Here is a 20,375-nt window from a genome sequence, read left to right on the forward strand (position 1 = left end):
CAAGAGAAGCCTAATGCAAGTGGTGTGTGCTCTAGGTGGCTCTCGCTAGCGCTAATGAGGAACAAATGCGGGATTAATATTCTCTAATCTCCTCACTAGGATTTTGGTGCTTGCAATGCTCTACCAATGTGCTGAAATTAATGTGGGCAGCAAGACATTGAATATGGTGGGTGGAGGGGGTATAAATAGCCCTCACCCACCAACTAGCTGTTACCAGCATTGTTCTGCACATGGGCGCACCGGACAGTCCGGTGCGCCACCGGTGCGCCAACGGTCGACTCCAATGGCTAGTTCTGGTAGCTAGTCGTTGGGCAGATGGCACACCGGACAGTGAACAGTCATTGTCCGGTGCACTGTCCGGTGCGCCACTAAAATTTCACTCGGGAACCTTGCGCTCTCGGGTTTCTGCATGGGGAAACCGTTCCCTTGGGCCAGCCTGGCCCCACCTGGCAGAGGGTGCACCGGACAGTCCGGTGCACACCGGACAGTCCGGTGCCCCAAGGCCAGAAACCCTATTTTCTGTTTTATGCTGTTTGAACTTGAGTGTATATTCTAGAGTGTCACCTAGCACTATATGTAAGTGTGAATATGCAACAACACTACACTAGAACTCTCTTGGTCAAACTACTCATCAACAACCCCTCTTTATAGTATGGCTAAAGGAGAATAAAAGACCTAACTAAATCACGAGTGTCCACAACTCCTAGACACTCGGACTCCGTAGTCCTTCACCTTTTGTTTCGTCGTTTTAGCCGTTGCTTTGAGTTCTTATCTCTGGGATTGTTTTCACATTGTAGTACTTCTACCTGTGATGCGACCTAACTTACCATTTGTCTCTGCAAAACACACGTTAGTCACATATAACATTACGTTGCCATTAATCACTAAAACCAACCAGGGGCCTAGATGCTTTCAATCTCCCCCTTTTTGGTGATTGATAACAACCCTACAAGTTTTGTGAGAGTAGTTTGTTTTGAAATTTCTGTCAATAGAGAAGATGGTTAGTTGTACTCAGTAATCTTTGACAGAAAGAGTGTGTAACATAATAATATGAATGAGCGCATACACATCGTAAGTTTCTTGTGCATATATAAAGTGAAATCAAATCGATGAACAAGAACTAGAAGACTGGTGATAATATATAAGGTGAAAACATAATACACACACAGTCAACATAAGCATCGAGAGTATATAATAGAGTTTGTGAGCCAAAAGCATCATACAAAAGTGGAGCTAGTACTGAGAGTAACAAGCAAATATATTACATCAAAATGACTCTCTACTAACTCCCTAACTCCCCCTAGCTCTCACGACTCATATCTCTCCCCCTTTGGCGTCAAACACCAAAAGGAAACCCGAACCTACACATCAAAAGAGGGAGGAGGTGGCGGGGGCGCATCCGGTCGCAATCGTGGCAGTAGAGCGAACGCCACCTGTGGGTCAGAGTCAGTCTCGGATCCAAGATCTGCAGTAGAAGCTAGAGCTGGTACTGACTCAGACGAAAGCTGCGCTATAGGAGCTACCGAAGCCGAAGGAGTCACAGACACCGCTACAGTGGCAGTGGTAATAGCAGAAGCTGGTGGCACTGGCGGCTGAGAGCTGACGGAGCCAATTATCGGCAACGTGAAAACCAGGGTGACCGGCCAGAGCGGAGAGGAAGAAGGACCAAGTGTAGGAAGAGGGGGTCATGGCTGAATAGCTGGCACAACAGGAGCCTAAAGAGGTGGAGGCGGTGCTGACTGAACTGGGGGAATCGGCACACCAGTGTGTTGAAGCATGAGAGTCATGAATGCCCTATTCTCAGCCCGGTCCTGAAGAAGCTGCTGTTGCAAAGTATCCTACCTGTCCTTAATCGTCTGAAACATCGAGAGCATTCTCTTGGACATTTGCTGCTGGACCGCTGCCAAGTCAGCCTGCTGCTGAGTGAGAGTCTGGAGGATCGCCGCAAGAGCAGGGTCAATGGCAGGAGGGGCAGCAAGGGAAGCACCACTAGAACTCCTAGTCTCATGATCATGAGTGCATGGAGGCATAGGAGGCGGAGGAGGAGGTGGAACCCCAAAGTCGTCATCATCATCATCATCATGGACCGTTGTGTCCTGAGTCTCAAACTGGTGAAAAGTGGTATCCTCGAGCTGAGTATCAATCACTGGAGCAGGTGCCGACACAGGATCCTCTGGAGCTAGACGGTACAACCCAAAGATGAGGTGAGAGGCCTCAAGAGTGCCCTGGAACTGTGGGGGGCGAATCAGCTGAGTAAAGATGTGACACAGATAGTGAGCATAAGTCAGCTGTTGACGAGCACGGAGACCATCCAGTATGGTGTCCTCGATCTCACAAATGAGAAAATCCACGACATCAAACTCTGAGTGAGAAACTAGGGCACCAAGGAGCCAAAGCTGAATATGAGTGGCAGCCTCCCTGTAACACATCTTTGGCGATGTGAGCTGTACCAGGAGCAACTCCACCGTGAGGGCGACGAGGAGGGTCAGAGGTGCCATAGCACATGTTGTGCAGACGAGTCGATGACTCGTTGAATCCAAACAACTGACGAATCTTACTGGCATGAATGGTAGCATCCTCTCGCTCAAATCAGAAATCTCATCCAGTGGTGATCAGGGTCGATCCATACAGTGGCATAGAAAACTCGGACTCATTCCTCAACATATCTGCCGCTGGTAGTCAAAAGAGTGAGAAGTCCAGGCAAATAGGAGAGGTGAACCTCAGAGTCGGCACCGGCGGCTAGCAGGAAGGCAGGAAGATCCAATAACCGGTGCGCTCGCAGAGCAATCTGAGCTGACAATTGTGCTCTGTAGAAAGACTCCTGAATCCTGGTGCTGAATGGATCTTCCGCTGCAGGGTCTCTCAGTGCAGGTAACCAAGACTCCACGGGTACATATCTGAATCGACGTACCCATGCCGCTGTAGCACGCTGAAGATCAAACAACCTGGGATCTGCAGCAAGTGGTCGCACCTCAGTCTCATCACGCTCCCGGAAGCGAGCAGGTGGGATAGGTGGAGTGGAAAGGGGAGCGGAAGGAGCAGTGGAAGCTGGAGTAGTGGAGGTGGTGGGTATGGCTGAGGTGGTGGATGGCGCAGGAGTGACGGGGGCAGGCGAAGTGGTTGCAGGAGTGGAAGCAGTGGAGGGAGTGGTAGGAGCGGAGGAGCGGGCACGAGAGGCGTGACGACGAAATCGGTAGGCAATCTGATCAGAAGGAATCTGCAACTGAGCTCCTTGCTCTGCCTGCTCAGCGGCTGCTGCTGCTGTTGCCGCTGCTCGGGCTGCTCTGTCCAAACGCTGCTTCTTGCGGCCTTCCTGCTGCTCTAAATACACGGTCTTTCCCTTGACCTGCCTGAAGGGGCGAGGAGGATCCTCGTCATCTCCTCCCCCTGGCGCCGACACATTCTTCGTGCGTGGCATCCTGACCTAACGACTGCAAATGAGAGAGAGAAGCTAAGCACAAGGTGATAACAGCCGATAGAATATCAGAAGAGTGGATGTCTACCTGGAAAGCTCACACGAGAGGTGAAAATCCTGGCAGGACAGGAGACGACTCACGGGCAGGCAAGGTCACTGAAATGACAGAAGAGGTGAGCACATATTAGTCACATAGTCATAAGTATATGAAATGTGAATAAATACATACATAGAGAATTATGGCACAGAAAACGAGGGATATGGCGATCGAGAGGTCAAACGACGCGAAAATGGCGTTTGAACGAGAAATAGTGCCATAGGAGGTTTGGAATTCGAATTGAGGCATGAAATGATGTGGAATTAAGCCGATACTTCACGAATAGGTTTATATGGGTGAATATGAGTGAAGTGTGTGTTCGGTTTCAATTTTGGCAAAGAAAATGGAATTTGGGCAATCGGCTCGGAAACGATTGCTCGAAACAGGGAAATGTGAGAAATTGAAACCTGGTATATCGGATTGGCGTGAAATTTGGCGAATATGTTACTGAAGGTGTTGTGAAGGTGCCTAAAAAGTTTGTGTTCAATCGGAGCATTTTTGGCTGCTTTGGGCATTTCACCGAGCATGTGGCGCGCGATGGATTAGGGTTTTGGTGAAAAGGCTATTTGAGGATTGAAACCCTCCCAAAGTGAGCTAGAAACCTGCAGGGATACTCAAGGGACACATAGGAATTCCGCCCACTACATGGATTCACAGAATTTGATAGGAAATTGAATTTGGCACTCAAGGAGTGGAATAGAAGCTCACTGCACTGAAAAACAGACAGAGAAGATGGAAAGGATCTCGAGCTGCTCACCAGAGGAGAAGGGAGGCCAGCAGGAGCACCACCACTGGAGCACGGCCGCCGGCGAAGAGGAGGTTGCCGAAGAGGAGAACTGATCGCTAGAGGAGGGCAGAGAGCCAGAGAGTGGGGAAATGAGAGCCTCTGGCTCGGTCTCGGGCTGGAGGCGGTTTTTTTAAAACGCAATATGGGTGCACCGGACAGTCTACAGTGCATGTCCGGTGCACACCGGACAGCACACAGGAGAAGAAGATTTGCGCGCGCGGCTGCCGGTGCACCGGACATTGCACAGTGCAGTGTCCGGTGCACACCGGACTGTCCGGTGACCCCAAACAGAGGGAAATTTTGAAATTTTTGAATTTTTCTATCCCGTTTTCAACCAAACCAAATCCCAACTTATAATCACACAAAATAACACTTGTTGGGACAGGTATTGGCACCCTCATATATTTTCTCATAATTTTCAAAATATTTTGCCATAGGCTAGATAATTTTTAGAGAAAATAGGCAAATGGTGAAATTTGCATTTTGGCCTTGCACTAGGGGTTTTCATGAGTGTTTTGAGTTTTGAATACTCCCCCTAAGTGTAGTACCTCATGCATATTTCAAGAACCAACAATTGCATAGTAAGTAAGAATTTAAGTGTTAAAAGCTTAAAACTAAGACTTGTCAAGTTTGATCCGAGTTAAGCTTTTTCACTCGCTTTGTTGGCGGTTATCTCAACTAGGTTAGACAAGCCCTAGATGCAATACAAGAAATTTAAATATGCAATGCAAACTTGACAACACATTGACATCTTAAATAAAATTTCTGAGATCAAGTATATTTAATTCATTCCTCAACATGCAAAAGCGGGTCTTATCAAGTGGCTTAGTGAAAATATCCGCTAATTGATCTTCCGACCTCACTCCTAAAAGGATGTCTCCTTTAGCAACATGATCTCTAAGGAAGTGATGACGGATATCAATGTGCTTGGTGCGAGAGTGTTGTACAGGATTATTAGCAATTTTAACAGCACTCTCATTGTCACACAACAAAGGTACCTTTTCTAGAACTACGCCATAGTCTAGAAGAGTTTGTTTCATATATAAAATTTGTGTGCAACAAGCACCCGCGGCAATGTATTCCGCTTCGGCGGTTGACAAAGCAACACTATTTTGCTTTTTGGATGTCCATGATACTAGTGATCTCCCAAGCAAATGGCACCCCCAGAAGTACTTTTTCTATCAATTTTGCAACCGGCATAATCCGAATCGGAATAGCCAATTAGATCAAAAGTAGCTCCTTTGGGATACCACAGACCAACGCTTGGGGTGTGCCTGAGATACCTAAGAATTCTTTTAGCAGCGCGAAGATGAGCTTTCTTAGGATTAGATTGAAATCTAGCACACATACAGACACTAAACATGATATCGGGCCTAGATGCGGTAAGGTACAATAAACTACCAATCATAGAGCGGTAGAGTGTTTGATTAACCGGGTTACCTCCCTCATCTAGGTCGAGATGTCCATTTGTTGGCATAGGTGTCTTGATTGGTTTGCACTTCTCCATGTTGAACCTTTTCAACAAGTCTTTGGCATACTTCTCTTGTGAGAGGAAGTTACCATCCTTCATTTGCTTGACTTGAAAGTCGAGGAAGTACGTTAGCTCACCAATCATTGACATCTCGAACTCCTTCGACATCAACTCACCAAATTCCTTGCAATGATAGTCATTTGTCGAGCCAAAGACTATGTCATCAACATATACTTGACAAATGAAAATATCATTGTTATGTTTCTTTGTGAATAGAGTTGTGTCGACGGTCCCAATCTTGAAGCCCTTTTCGATGAGGAAGTCGCGAAGACGCTCATACCAAGCCCTTGGAGCTTGCTTTAGCCCATATAGCGCCTTGGACAACCTGTAAGCATGGTTAGGATATCTAGGGTCTTCAAATCCAGGTGGTTGCTCAACATATACAAGTTCATTTATGAAGCCATTTAAAAATGCACTTTTTACATCAATTTGATAAAGCTTTATATCGTAGCATGATGCATATGCGAGTAGGATACGGATGGCTTCCAGTCGAGCAACCAGTGCAAAGGTCTCTCCAAAATCTAAGCCTTCAACTTGAGAGAATTCCTTTGCAACAAGTCTTGCCTTGTTTCTTACAATCATGCCTTGATCATCTTGTTTGTTTCTGAACACCCACTTTGTTCCAATGATTCTTGCATCTTGTGGGGGCTTCTCCAGGGTCCAAACTTGGTTACGGGTGAAGTTGTTAAGTTCTTCATGCATGGCGTTCACCCAGTCCAGATCCTGTAGCGCCTCATCTATACATGTAGCCTCAACACAAGAAACAAAGGAGTGATGTTCAATAAAAGAAGCATGTCTATGTGATCGAGTAATAACCCCTTGTGAAGGACTCCCAATGATTTGGTTTTGAGGATGAGCTTGAAGTAGTGATGAGTTTCTCCTGTCAACCACTTGGGAAGAAGATCCTAGAGCATCAACATCTTTGGCTTGTACCCTTGCTTGTTCATGAGAGACAAATGTATCTTCATATGCATGCCTCTCATCTTTTTCATCATCTGGTGGTACATTTGATGAAGAAGGCCTGTCAATGTTTTGCACCTCTTCTTCATCTTCTTTTGGTTTGATAGCTCCAATTGGCATGTTCTTCATTGCTTCCCTAAGTGGCTCATCACCTACATCATCAAGATTTTCAAGTGCTCCTTGGGAGCCATTAGTCTCATCAAATTCCACATCATATGTTTCTTCTACCACGCCAGTGGCATGATTGAATAGTCGATATGCTTTGCACTTTAATGAATAACCCAATAGAAAACCAATATCACAACGTCTTTGAAACTTCCCTAGGTGTTGGCGTTTCTTGTAGATGTAGCATTTGCATCCAAACACCTGGAAGAAGGAGACGTCTGGCTTTTTCCCATTTAGCAGTTCATAGGGAGTCTTCGCAAGCAGCCGATGAGGAAACAACCTGTTTAATGCATAACATGCAGTGTTGACAGCTTCAGCCCAAAACCTCTCTGGTGTGTTATACTCATCAATCATTGTTCATGCAAGTGTGATCAAGATCCTATTTTTCCTTTCAACAACTCCATTTTGTTGAGGTGTATACGTTGCAGATACTTCATGCTTGATCCCAATCTCATCACAGTACTCATGAATGTTGGTGTTGTCAAATTCTTTACCATTATCACTTCTAATCTTCTTGATCTTGCAATCAAATTCATTTTGAGCTTTCTTGGCAAACTTCTTGAATATAGATGCAACTTCAGATTTGTCATGGAGAAAGAACACCCAAGTGTATCTTGAGAAATCATCAACAATCACCAGACAGTAGAGGTTGCCACCAGCACTTACATAATTTGTAGGTCCAAATAAATCCATATGAAGTAGTTCCACTGGCCTTGATGTTGACATGAAAGCTTTTGTAGGATGTGTATTAGCAACTTGCTTCCCAGCTTGACATGCACTACAACGCTTGTCCTTTTCAAATACAACATCCTTCAATCCTCTAACCATGTCCTTCTTTAATACCTTCTTGAGTGTGCTCATCCCAACATGTGCAAACCTCCTATGCCAAAGCCATCCAAGTGATGCTTTGGTAAAGAGGCAAGTTCTCAAGTCTGCATCTTCAGAGGTGAAATCCACTAAGTAGAGATTGTTGTATCTAAATCCTTTGAACACCATTGGTTCATCATCCATTTTTATACAATAACCTCTGTTGGAGTGAATAAGCATTGAAGTCCAAGATCACAGAGTTGACCCACTGATAATAAGTTGAAGCTCAAAGGTGCAACCAAGAGAACATTTGAAATTGATAGATCATTAGAAATTGCCACCTTGCCAAGTCCTTGAACTTTCCCTTTTGAATTGTCCCCAAATGTGATTTTGTCTTGTCCATCAACATTCTCATCAAGTGAGGTGAACATCCGTGGGTTGCCAGTCATATGTTGTGTGCATCCATTGTTAATAACCCAATGGCTCCCACCGATCTTGTAGTTCACCTACATCCACAGACAAATCAAGCTTGAGTTTTGAGGGCCCTATATTGCATAGGACCAGTGACTCTCTCAATCAAGGACTTTGCAACCCAAATTTGTCTAGGTCTACTCTTGCTTGGTGGACCTAGGAATTTAACTTTGACCTTTCCATTTGCTACTTTTCTTAGAACATAATGAGCATTGAAAGCAAATGGTCTTGAGTGCTTAGGCAAGGGAGTTGGTGGTTTGGCTTTGCAGTTGTGGGCAAAGTGACCTTCTTTTCCACACTCAAAGAATTTGATAGGCTTATGAGTCTGCTTTGGCTTGTATTGAGTAGTAGCTTTCTTTTGCACAAAAGCATTGTATCCAATACCACTCTTGTTGTTTTTCGTGACAGTGTTCATGAGCAACTCATTTTGGAGGTATTGGCCCTTGTTGAACTTTTGCACACTTGTTGCAAGATGTTCATTTTCACTCTTAAGTTTCTTGACCTCATTTTTAAGCCTTTTATTATCCACTGCTGACTCATTGTTGAAATCATTGTTCTCAATAGCAACCTTTCCTCTAGTAGTTGCATCAGTCAAGTATCTCTTCAATTTTTGGTTGTCTAAAGTCAAGACTTCAACTTTTTCGGTCAATTCATCATGTAGACTAGTTTGCTCTCCTTGACTCAAATCATCACATGAGGTTGCTACATCAATCTTAACAACAGGGTTAATAGCCTCATGTGTATTGCAAGATAAAAGTTCATTTTCAACAAGATTATCATGATCAAATTTAATCTTAGTATAGTCTTCCTTGATTTTCACTAGTCTATCTTTCAACTCCCTATTAGCTTCATTTAACTTGTCACATTTATCCTTAGCATCTTTTAGGGAGGTTGTGAGCTCATTTACAGTGGATGACATAGTTTTGTTCTCTTCTTTCATTTCATCACTAGCTTTCATGACTATGTCATATTTGGCATTTAAAGATTCATTTTCATTTTTCAACTTATCACATTTATCTTTTGACTTCCTAATGATTTGAGTATATTCTTTAAGCAAGTTAGCTAGTTCATCATAAGAAGGTGAAGCAAATTCCCCATCACTATCACTATCACTATCATCAGTAATATCAATATCATTTTGTACCTTCCGTTCACCTCTAGCCATGAGGCATAGGTGAGAAATCGATGATGGCGATGGTGGTGGTGAAGAGAAGTCCCCGGCGATGGTGGCAACTTTTTCATCATTCTCTTCTTCACTTGAAGAAGATCCACTTGATGACTCAATGTCAGTGAGCCAGTCACCAACAATATATGCTTTTCCATTTTTATTTTTCTGCAACCTCTTTTGCTTCCCATCCTTCTTCTTGAAGAATCTCTTTTCCTTTTTCTCATCATCGCTGTCATCTTCTTTCTTGCCCTTGAACTTGTTCTTCTTGGGCTTGTTACATTGATGAGCAAGATGACCAAGCTCTCCACAGTTGTAGCAATCCATCTCAGAAATGGGCTTTCTTTTGCTGGAAAAGAATTTCTTCTTTCTTGAATCAAATTTGATGCCTTCTCTGTTAAGCTTCTTTAACATCTTGGTGGTCTTCCTCACCATCAAGGCAATGTTAGCATCAACATCATCATCACTTGAGGATTCTTCCTCAATTTGTACTTTAGCTTTTCCTTTTCTTTCTTGATTTGCTTTGAGAGCCAAATCCTTTCTCTTGGAAGATGAGTCTTCCTTGTCATTGATGTGCATGTACATCTCATGAGCATTGATCTTTCCCAATATCTGTGTAGGTGTGGTAACTGAAAGATCCATTTGATGCAGTACAGTGACAATGTGTCCATATTTGTCAATTGGGAGGACACTGAGAATCTTCCTCACAACATCCGGTTGTGAAATTTGTGTAAGCCCCAAGCCATTCACTTCCTCTACAAGAATATTGAGACGTGAGTACATAGCATTGGCATTTTCATTAGCAAGCATTTCAAAAGAATTTAACTTTCTCATAGCAATGTGATATCTCTCCTCACGCTCACTTCTAGTTCCTTCGTGTAGAGCACAAAAGTCCATCCACAAATCATGAGCATTTTTATGATTTCTAACTCTATTAAACACATCTTTGCAAAGGCCTCTAAAGAGGGTGCTTTTGGCCTTAGCATTCCATTTCTCATAATTAAACTCATCACCTACAAGATTTGGGCGATCTCTAGGTTCGGGGAATCCTTGAGTGGCGGCTTTGTAGACACCAATGTCTATAGCATTTAAATATTCTTTCATACGAATTTTCCAATATGGAAAATCATCACCATCAAAAACGGGAGGAGGTCCATCCCCACCGGACATCGTTACTCTAGTGGTTAAGCTAATCTAAGAGCAACAAGGCTCTGATATCAATTGAAAGGATCACGATGCCCAAGAGGGGGGTGAATTGGGCTTTTCTAAAAATCAACACTAAATTAAAACCTAAGCAAGAGCTAAGCAAGAGCCCAACTTCACCCCAACAACTAGCACTAAGATAATAATACTAGAAATGCAACAATGCTAAGACAATACTTCAAATAATTGCTAAACAAATACACAATGTAAAATGCTTGAATTAAGTGCGGAATGTAAAGCAAGGTTTAGAAGACTCCTCCAATTTTTCCCGATGTATCGAAGAGTCGGCACTCTCCACTAGTCCTCGTTGGAGCACCCGCACAACGGTATCGCTCCCCCTTGGTCCTTGCAAGAACCAAGTGCTCACTACGAGATGAAACTTTGCCACTCCGGCGCGGTGGATCCCTAACGACCGCTTACAAACTTGAGTCGGGTCACCAACAAGATCTCCACGGTGATCACCGAGCTCCCAACGCCACCAAGCCGTCTAGGTGATGACGATCACCAAGAGTAACAAGTCGTAGACTTTCGCTTGACCAAGAGAAGCCTAATGCAAGTGGTGTGTGCTCTAGGTGGCTCTCGCTAGCGCTAATGAGGAACAAATGCGGGATTAAGATTCTCTAATCTACTCACTAGGCTTTTGGTGCTTGCAATGCTCTACCAATGTGCTGGAATTATTGTGGGCAGCAAGACATTGAATATGGTGGGTGCAGGGGGTATAAATAGCCCTCACCTACCAACTAGTCGTTACCAGCATTGTTCTGCGCATGGGCGCACCGGACAGTCCGGTGCGCCACCGGTGCGCCAACGGTGCACCACCGGTGCGCCAACGGTCGACTCCAACGGCTAGTTCTGACTGCTAGCCGTTGGGCAGATGGCACACCGGACAGTGAACAGTCACTGTCCGGTGCACACCGGAGAGTCCGGTGCACTCTCTGGTGCGCTATCCGGTGCGCCACTAAAATTTCACTCGGGAACCTTGCGCTCTCGGGTTTCTGCATGGGGAAACCCTTCCCTTGGGCTAGCCTGGCCCCACCTGGCAAAGGGTGCACCGGACAGTCCGGTGCCCCAAGGCCAGAAACCCTATTTTCTGTTTTATGCTGTTTTTCAACTCGGTTTTCGTTCTAACTTGAGTGTATGTTCTAGAGTGTCACCTAGCACTATATGTGAGTGTGAATATGCAACAACACTACACTAGAACTCTCTTGGTCAAACTAATCATCGACAACCCCTCTTTATAGTACGGCTAAAAGAGAATAAAAGACCTAACTAAATCACGAGTGTCCATAATTCCTTGACACTCGGACTCCGTAGTCCTTCACCTTTTGTTTCGTCGTTTTAGCCGTCGCTTTGAGTTCTTATCTTCGGGATTGTTTTCACATTGTAGTACTTTTACCTGTGATGCGAACTAACTTACCATTTGTCTCTGCAAAACACACGTTAGTCACATATAACATTACGTTGTCATTAATCACTAAAACCAACCAGGGGCCTAGATGCTTTCACCGGTGACCTTGCCGCGGTGAAAGCCATGCATCTCTTGCGCCAGTACTCTCCCCTCTCTCCGGCCGCCAGCGCGCCATTCCAAATTCAAGAGCCACCGCCCTCGGGCCCTATAAATTGAGCATGCCATCAGCTCTGCTAGGTAGTCACGCACCCAATGCACCAGCTCGTGCCTCAGATCGTCCACCAGAGCGCTCCAATTTTGAAGTTCCCCCAAATCAGTCAAAACTCCACCGTGAGTGAGCTCACCGTGGCTAGCTCACTACAGGTCCGTTCATGTCTTCCTTGCACTCGTTTTAATATCCATGTGTGATATAGATGCTTAGCGGTCCGGCCAATTGAACTAGATCACGCTAGATCACTGGGAACACCTCGGATTGTCCTCGGTTTGCGCCATCACCATGGACAGAGTGATTGTGAGCCAGAATCTTGCAATTAAGTGAGGGGAAATGGTCGTTCGGGGTAGAATTAGGTGTGGTGCAATGGATAAGCATAGTCGTTGCGTTTTTCGGTCGGTATGGGATCGCCGGAGCCGCTGCTCTGCCGTCCACAGTCGGGGATCTCGGGTTGTGAAGAAATAGAAAGGGGAGGGACCTTTGTGCAAATGTCAGTGAGACAAAGAAACAGTGAAGAGGATTCTTTACAGTTTTTTCAAACGACCAGGGATCTCTGTGCAAAATGGACACTGCGAGTGCGCGTGGGCGCGCTTTCGCCTGTGCGTGGGCCGGTTTGGGCTAGTTTCAGCCAAGTACTATTCACCTTTTTCCTTTTTCTTTTTCTACCAGACTTAGGAAATCCATAGGAAATTATAGAAAAATGATAAAAATATGGGACCAATTTTGTTGGACTCCTAAATTACTCTAGTAATTAATAATAATGATTCCAAGAATTTTAGCCCAAACTAGGAATTATGTAGTATTTAAAAATACCAAAACCTAGTCTCTTGGAATTTTAGAAATTATATAATGACTCCAAAAATCACCAAACTTTTTGGATAAGCCTAATATGGTATTTAGATCCCATGAGTGAAGTTTGACTTGATTTGCACATTGTTTGATTCCTAAACCCAAAACCCTAGTTTCCTAGGTATCTGTCTTATGAAAATGAAGTACTGACTCTAGAAACCCTAGTTTCCCTGGTGCACCTTGAAGGAAAGTTGTATTCAAGATACAACTTGGTGTAGCTTTTCTATTATTTCACTTTCATAAGCATTACATGAGCATTCATGGTTATATATGGTTATGTATGGAGAACGAGGAAGAAATAACTGTTGAAGAGGAAGAGACTACTCCATCAACAAAAAATCCACCTACCGGGAACTGTTTTTATTTTGATATTTGTGGAACAGAGCCCGACTCTCCTACAACACAAGGCAAGCCCCGGTGCATTTGCCACCATCTTGCTATTTTAAACTCTTTATCACTTGAATGATGCATTAGGTGATAGGAGTTGGGTGTTAAACCAATTGCTGCATTTCCTTCCTTGGAATTGTTTACCATTTCTTGATTACCCGTTTTATTAAAAGGTTTTCATATGCTTAGTCTTGCTTTAGAAAAACAAATGTTTTGTTTTAAACAAAAGTGATGCTTCACAGAGGATGGGATGTTTTCAAAAATAAAACTTGATGGTGGATCCATCATGGCCATGATGGGTTCAACATCGGAAAAGATGTACCTCTGCTAGAACCAAACTTTGGGTTTGAAATGATAAAGCTGAGACCGGGCGGGTGACTTGCACGAGAAGAGAGTCTCGGTGTAGTGTCTTTGTCTGAGTCGATTAAGGACCGTCTCGATGTGGGCCTGATGATTGAGGACCTTTTAACTGGTCGCATGCCTCATCATGGGTAAGCTTTGTCTTGGGCAGACTAATACCAGAAAGGCCAACACACAATGGGAGTGGAGAGATGGCGAGAGTAGCGTGTACCCTCCATGGCAAGAGGCTGGACGGTGGTGTATCTGTGCTCTCGGTTGGCGTGAACCCGGTCTGGTCTTAAGAAACCCGGTGGCGAGTTGACATATGCAAGGGTTAAGTGCTACATATGTCGTGTGATTGGAGATCCCCAGCTGGGTATTAATCGATTCGGATCGCCGTTACTTCTTGGACATGAAGACTTGGTCACTGACTTACACGTAGCATTCCAGTGAACAAAAAGGATTGATAAAAGGATGACTAGTATAGGCCAAGTGCTTGAACTAGGGTAGAAAGAACTCTAGTGATAGGTAATGACTTAACTTGTTAATAAAACTGGATTTTAAGGATCCACTATTAGTAAGCATTTTTCCAAACAGAATCTTGATTCTTGATTAAGCCTTACCTTGACTACCTTAAGCCAGCATATCCTTGAGAGTCTTTTATTTTGACGGGTAAGACTTGCAAAAGTACACTTCATACTCAGGGTTTTCGAACTCATGTTGTTGTAGGTGAGGAAACAGTAGACTTTTGCTATTTTTGCACTAAGGTGGTGCCCAAGGACGAACCTCAACAGTGAAGTGGTTGCGGGAGGATGTTGGCCTCCCTTTTGAAAAACAATATACTTTTATGCGGGAGGGGTTTTTGCCTCCCAAGTTTGTAAAAATAATACTTATGCACTCATATACCATGGTTTGTAATAACTACAACACTCCCTCTATATTTTGATAATTGTAAATTAAGTTATTGTAATTCGCTTCCGCTTATTCGTTCCTCTGATGTGTTGTAATATCTGCGTGACGGGTGAAACGCTCTTGGGCGAGGAAAGTGATACAGATACCGAACTTGTCGAGTGATTATGTGCATCTACAGGGTTTTCCAAGGTCTGTGGGACAAGGACAACTGTAGGTGGGCCTAATGACTTGGGAGGTTCCGTCACAGAGTCCATGCCTGTGTGAGGAGCGTGTGCAGTCAATGCTCTTATGCATAACAAGTGTTCGACGTTTTGCCTCTATGAGATGATTGGCGTCTAGTCCCCTTCCAGTGCTACTACGACCTTCTTGCTACATCGGCAATGAACAACATGCCACACAGTGTTCCCTCCTATTCAAAGCACGTATGAATAGCAAGTGTACTACCTTTTGCCTTTATAGGATGACTGTTCAGATTGGAACTAATGACTATTGTATCTAATGACTTTAAAGTTCATCAAAAATACCTAACTTATTTACATTCAAAATAACAAGTTCTGTTTTTGCATTCCAATATAATCATTTGAATTTATCATCCTTTCTTAGCAGAAGGCCAATGACAAATAAACATTTGTCAAGCAAATGTGCTTTGTTTATGGTAGGTGAGAACTTGCACCCAAATAACCTTTTTAACTGAATGTTTCTCGAAATTGTTTCTATTTTGCTTTTCATAAACTAAATTCCTGATAGAAGGAAATATTAATATGCTTTGCATTCGAGAAGAATGCAGATACAAATAATTACAGGTTACATGCGCACACCACCGTTCGAGATTCCACGGGACAGTCCTACACTACAGTAAACGACAGAACTTCCGACGGCCAAAGCCGTCAGACATAAGCAGTAAACCGTCGGAGGTAGCTTATGTCCGACGGTATTTATTTATCTCCGACGATATATGGCCGTCGGACATAAGGGGTCGGAAATAGCATAATGTCCGACGGCAGCCGTCGGACATAAGCTATCTCCGACGGCCGCAACCACCCGTCGGAGATAATACATGTCAACTGTTTTATCGGTCGCAGGTGGGACCCACATCTCTTATGTCCGACGGCCTGGCGTCAGCCGTCGGACATAACATGCCCTTATGTCCGACGGCTGACGCCAGGCCATCGGACATAACAAATTTTAGAAATTACACAAAATTCTGTTTTTTAAAAATTCTGACATTTACAAAAAAAACAGAATGCATGCACATATACACAGAGTTCATATACAACCACATATTCACAATCATAAATATATTCACATAAGTATTTACATTCACAAATTTAACATCACGACATATAGTTCCAAATAGTTGCAACAAGTCTTTTACATCAACATATAGTTCCAAAATAAAAACTGACATTGTTCGACGGATAGTCTTTGACATGAACAGTAATAGTTCCAAATTAAACACATTTGATGAACTATCACTCATATCCATCGTCTGGTTGGTTCAAGTTATAGCTACTTCCTCCGGCTGGACTCTGCGTGTTGAAAAGGTTGTTCACCCAAGAATGTGATGCGTCGTCTTGACCAGACCCATCTCCAGGTGCGGCAACTGAAGCAGGTGGTGTCTGAAATCCCTATAACACACGCACATGAAATAGTAAACACTCAGTTTTTCATTTAAACACATAAGACATCTATGAACATGTCACACACGCATATGTGTACATACCATAGGGAACTGTGACGAAGGCGGAGGTGGAGGCGACAGCATTGGCATCGGCAGTGCAAAGTCCGGAGGCGGCATCCCATATGTTGGCATCGGGACGCCAGCTTGTTGTGCCAGTTGCTAAAAATTATATACAAGCCATTTTTGAGAAAATAAGATACACATCATGTGTTTTGCAAAATAAGGTACAAAATGTTACTTCAACATACCGAGAGAAGAGCTTGATTATGGGCCTGGAGGTTTGCATAATACTCGTCCTTCTTCTTCTGGTACTCAGCTTGTTGTCTCTGGTACTCAGCTTGTTGTCTCTGATACTCCAATTGTTCCCTCAAAATTGATTGATGATACTCTGCCTGTTGACGCAACACTGCAAGCTCTATCTCTTGGGCAAAAGATCGTGAATGGGACGACTGTGAAGACGAGGATGTGGACTGTCCTCCACGGCGTCTCAGCTCCCTAGAATCAATCGTAGAATCAAAAATACCCAACCTACAAGAGTGAACCATTCACTTAGTATAGTAAATCATGGAATCAGTTGAATCGCAAGCATATGAGGATAATTTTGAAATCGAAATCAAATAATTCCACCGTCCATGGGCTTGTCCTCCTGCGCTAGCATATGCTGCCTAAGAGTCGATTGGCTGGCTCCTCCAATCGTACTCCTGTCCAGGCGTTGAACCATCTCCTGCACATACGAAGCCTGGAGGCAAAAAAATATAAAATATAAGTGCATCACCAAATTGATGGACAAACACATAATAGAGTACCAAAAACTCACTAGACGGTTGGTGGCCGTCTGAGTGTATAAAACATCAGGATTCTGAGGATCAGAACCCCTATGCCCTTGCATATACACCTCCACATCCGTGGGCGTACGGCCGGATTTGACTTCCTGTACATACAAGTTAGAATGACACATTTCTATGTAATTCGAAGTTACAACATACTGTGACATACCATTCGCTTAGCCAAGCGCACATGTCCATCGCCGCCGTAGTTATGGAACGACTCAGTCCCACGGTTTCCCCTGTTCCTTTCGGAAATGGCACAAAACTCAGGGGAAGCCCACTATCTGCACAAGGCCCGATAACCCTCTGATCGGGTGGCCCGATAACCCTCATTACTTCCGACGGCGGCCCGTGGCCGTCGGACATAACCTTATGTCCGACGGTATCCTAGGGGGTCGTCGGACATAAAGTGGCCGTCGGACTTTTGCTCTTTTACTGTAGTGCTAGGAAAACAGCGGCGTCAAATTTTAGGATCATCAACAACTTGAGTTACAATTCATACTCTGTTTTGTATGGCCAACCAAGCAAAGATTTTACATGCTTTCTAATATCCCATTGAAACAAGATCTATCTATGTGATATATAAACCGTAGCAACGTCTGGGCACATCCACCAGTTTAAACTTTAAAAATCCACTCAACCAAATCATCCTCACACCCATAACCTCCACTAAATTCACTAAATAAATTGCACCCAGACTTAACACACCATCAAAACAAACGGTTCACGTCGCTTGATAATCCTTTCTCCCTTACTCAAATCTAATGGACAATATTATTTGGATCATTCCTTGTATCTCATCTTTTCTCCTCCCCCCACAACCCCACCGTCCCCACCCTCCCCCTACCCCTCCCTGCTACCCTCCCCACACTCGCTCTACCGCCACCATGAACATCTCCCCTCGTGTTGTCAACGTCGTCGTCGACCCTTCCCTTCCACGGGATTGTAGCGTTAGCACGACCAATATGCTAGTATAGAGTAAAAACCATTGTAAATAAGATTAAACCATTGTAAATAATTATTTACCTTAGAGTTTTACCTATTTACGTATATTTCAAACCTTCACTAATAAAGTCTCGTAAATATGCTTATTTTTGTCTACCGGTCGTCGTAAATAAGTAATCTACGTCGGCCAGAATAAAACCATCGTCGGCTAACAAAACTGTTGTAAATAAGTCTGTCTTATTTATGCCGGCCTATAAAGCCGTTGTGAATAATTCAATCTGATTTACCACGATTTTAGTAGTCGATGTAAATAAGATTGACTTATTTACAATGGTTTTATTAGCCGACGTTAGGCTTATATACAATGGTTTTATTATGACGGACGTAAATAAGACTATTACCTACACACAAAATTGTTATTTTCTATTTTTCACAATACAATATATATCACAAGAATAATAAATCTCTCACGATACAATATATATCACAAAATACTCACATTGTATCACAAAACTTCAACAATATATCACAAATCCAAGCAGGGGCGAAGCTAAGATCTGATATTAGGGGGATTAATTGTATTAGGGGACTGTTAGAAGCATTTTTGCATCGTTTACATAAGAATTAGCTAAATAACTGACAGTCCTATAGAATTATAGGAGCATTAGGGGGGACATTGCCCACCTGTGCCCCCCTGCCGTCGTCCCTGAATCCAAGTCCATATTCATAGAACAGAATTGTACCAATTACTAGTCATAAAATATGTCCTCACTGTTTTACTACATCTATACAGTACAATACCAAATTGATACTACAAGTCTCATGCACAAATGAAACTACAAAGTCCACACAAATGAGACTATGTTGAAAGATAATCGTTCGAGTTCTGTGCTATCTCTGGAGGCAAATAGGTTGTTGGCAAACTATAAATGAAATTATTTGTTAGCTCATGACTAAGAAAGGACTTGAAAAATAAAGGATTTAACTCTATTGATCTATACCTCAAAAGAAGTTTTAACCCTAAATTATCCTGCAACTTGCTAGTGTTCGAATATTACAACAGAACATTGAAAATTGGATACGGACACCCAAAAAATCTAACAATGTTCTGCAAACCCTCTCCCCATAAGGCATTTGGTGAACTTAGATGGTTGAGATATGTGTTTCCATCATAGATATAACTCAGTTGCTGGCACAGTAATACACATATAACAACATTGACTAACAAACTAGCAAATGCTAGATATACCAGAACTAGACCCCTTGCTTACAAGAAGACAAAACCTAAAACAGATATGACGAGATGATGCTAGGTTTGGAAAATCAATAGATGGCTATATCTACATCTGATAACTCGCATATATGATCATCCTAGTAGCATAAGAAAAACTAATGGTCACAAAATTAAGAAAATTGACAACACTTGATAGTTTGATGCTCCCACACAGTTGTCAAGATATGAAACAATAAGTTGACTAACAATCAGCAAACTAATAATGCAGTAGAATGCAACTATCATACCAAATGGGCAATGATGATCCATGTTGGTGGTCTATATGGAATTCAAATGGCTATATGGTTGGTGTTGGGGGCCTATAAATACGATCCCAACTAGTTGGTATGATGTCCAAGAGTTAAGATACAAGTCATACAAGCTAGAGCAACACCTCCAAGCATGAAAGTGATCCAAATGCCCCAAATCAAGTAGTATGTGTAGCAATAGCCATACTTTGAGTGATTTGCAAGTGAGCGCTTATGTTGAGCAACATTATGGAATGTGTTTGTGATCTTTGAGCCTTGGAGCTAAGCTACCATTGAGATTGTGTAAAGAGGGCAAGCGCCTACAAGTTGTGGAGAGCCTTGCAGAGACTTTGTGTTACCATTGACCAAAGTGAAAGGGAACTCAAGTTTGATCTTGGTGATCACTTGAGTGAGAAAAGGGTTGAGAATGTCCCGATCCTTAGTGGACTCCTCAACAGAGAATTACGTTTCTTTGTGAAACCGAACTCTCGTAAACAACCTGTTTTTCCTTTATGCTTGCTTTGCAGTTTATTTTACACCTTTCCTCTTTAAGTTCATACTTGCTTTATACTTAATTTATTGTTGCTAAGTTAAATTCCATACTTACATTTATTAACAACATATTGCATGTATAGCGCTCAAACTCATCTTGGACTAATCCCTCTTGTTCTAGCACTTAAAATTAAATATCTCG

General features: G+C 43.2%; 1 pseudogene; it reads right to left on the reverse strand.

Moving 5' to 3' along the window:
• Positions 1–4,265: 4,265 nt before the first annotated feature.
• Positions 4,266–19,703, reverse strand: LOC111591157 (protein S-acyltransferase 11-like; annotated as a pseudogene).
• Positions 19,704–20,375: the final 672 nt, after the last annotated feature.

This window comes from Zea mays, chromosome 3, assembly GCF_902167145.1.
Source record: "Zea mays cultivar B73 chromosome 3, Zm-B73-REFERENCE-NAM-5.0, whole genome shotgun sequence".
NCBI lineage: Eukaryota > Viridiplantae > Streptophyta > Magnoliopsida > Poales > Poaceae > Zea > Zea mays.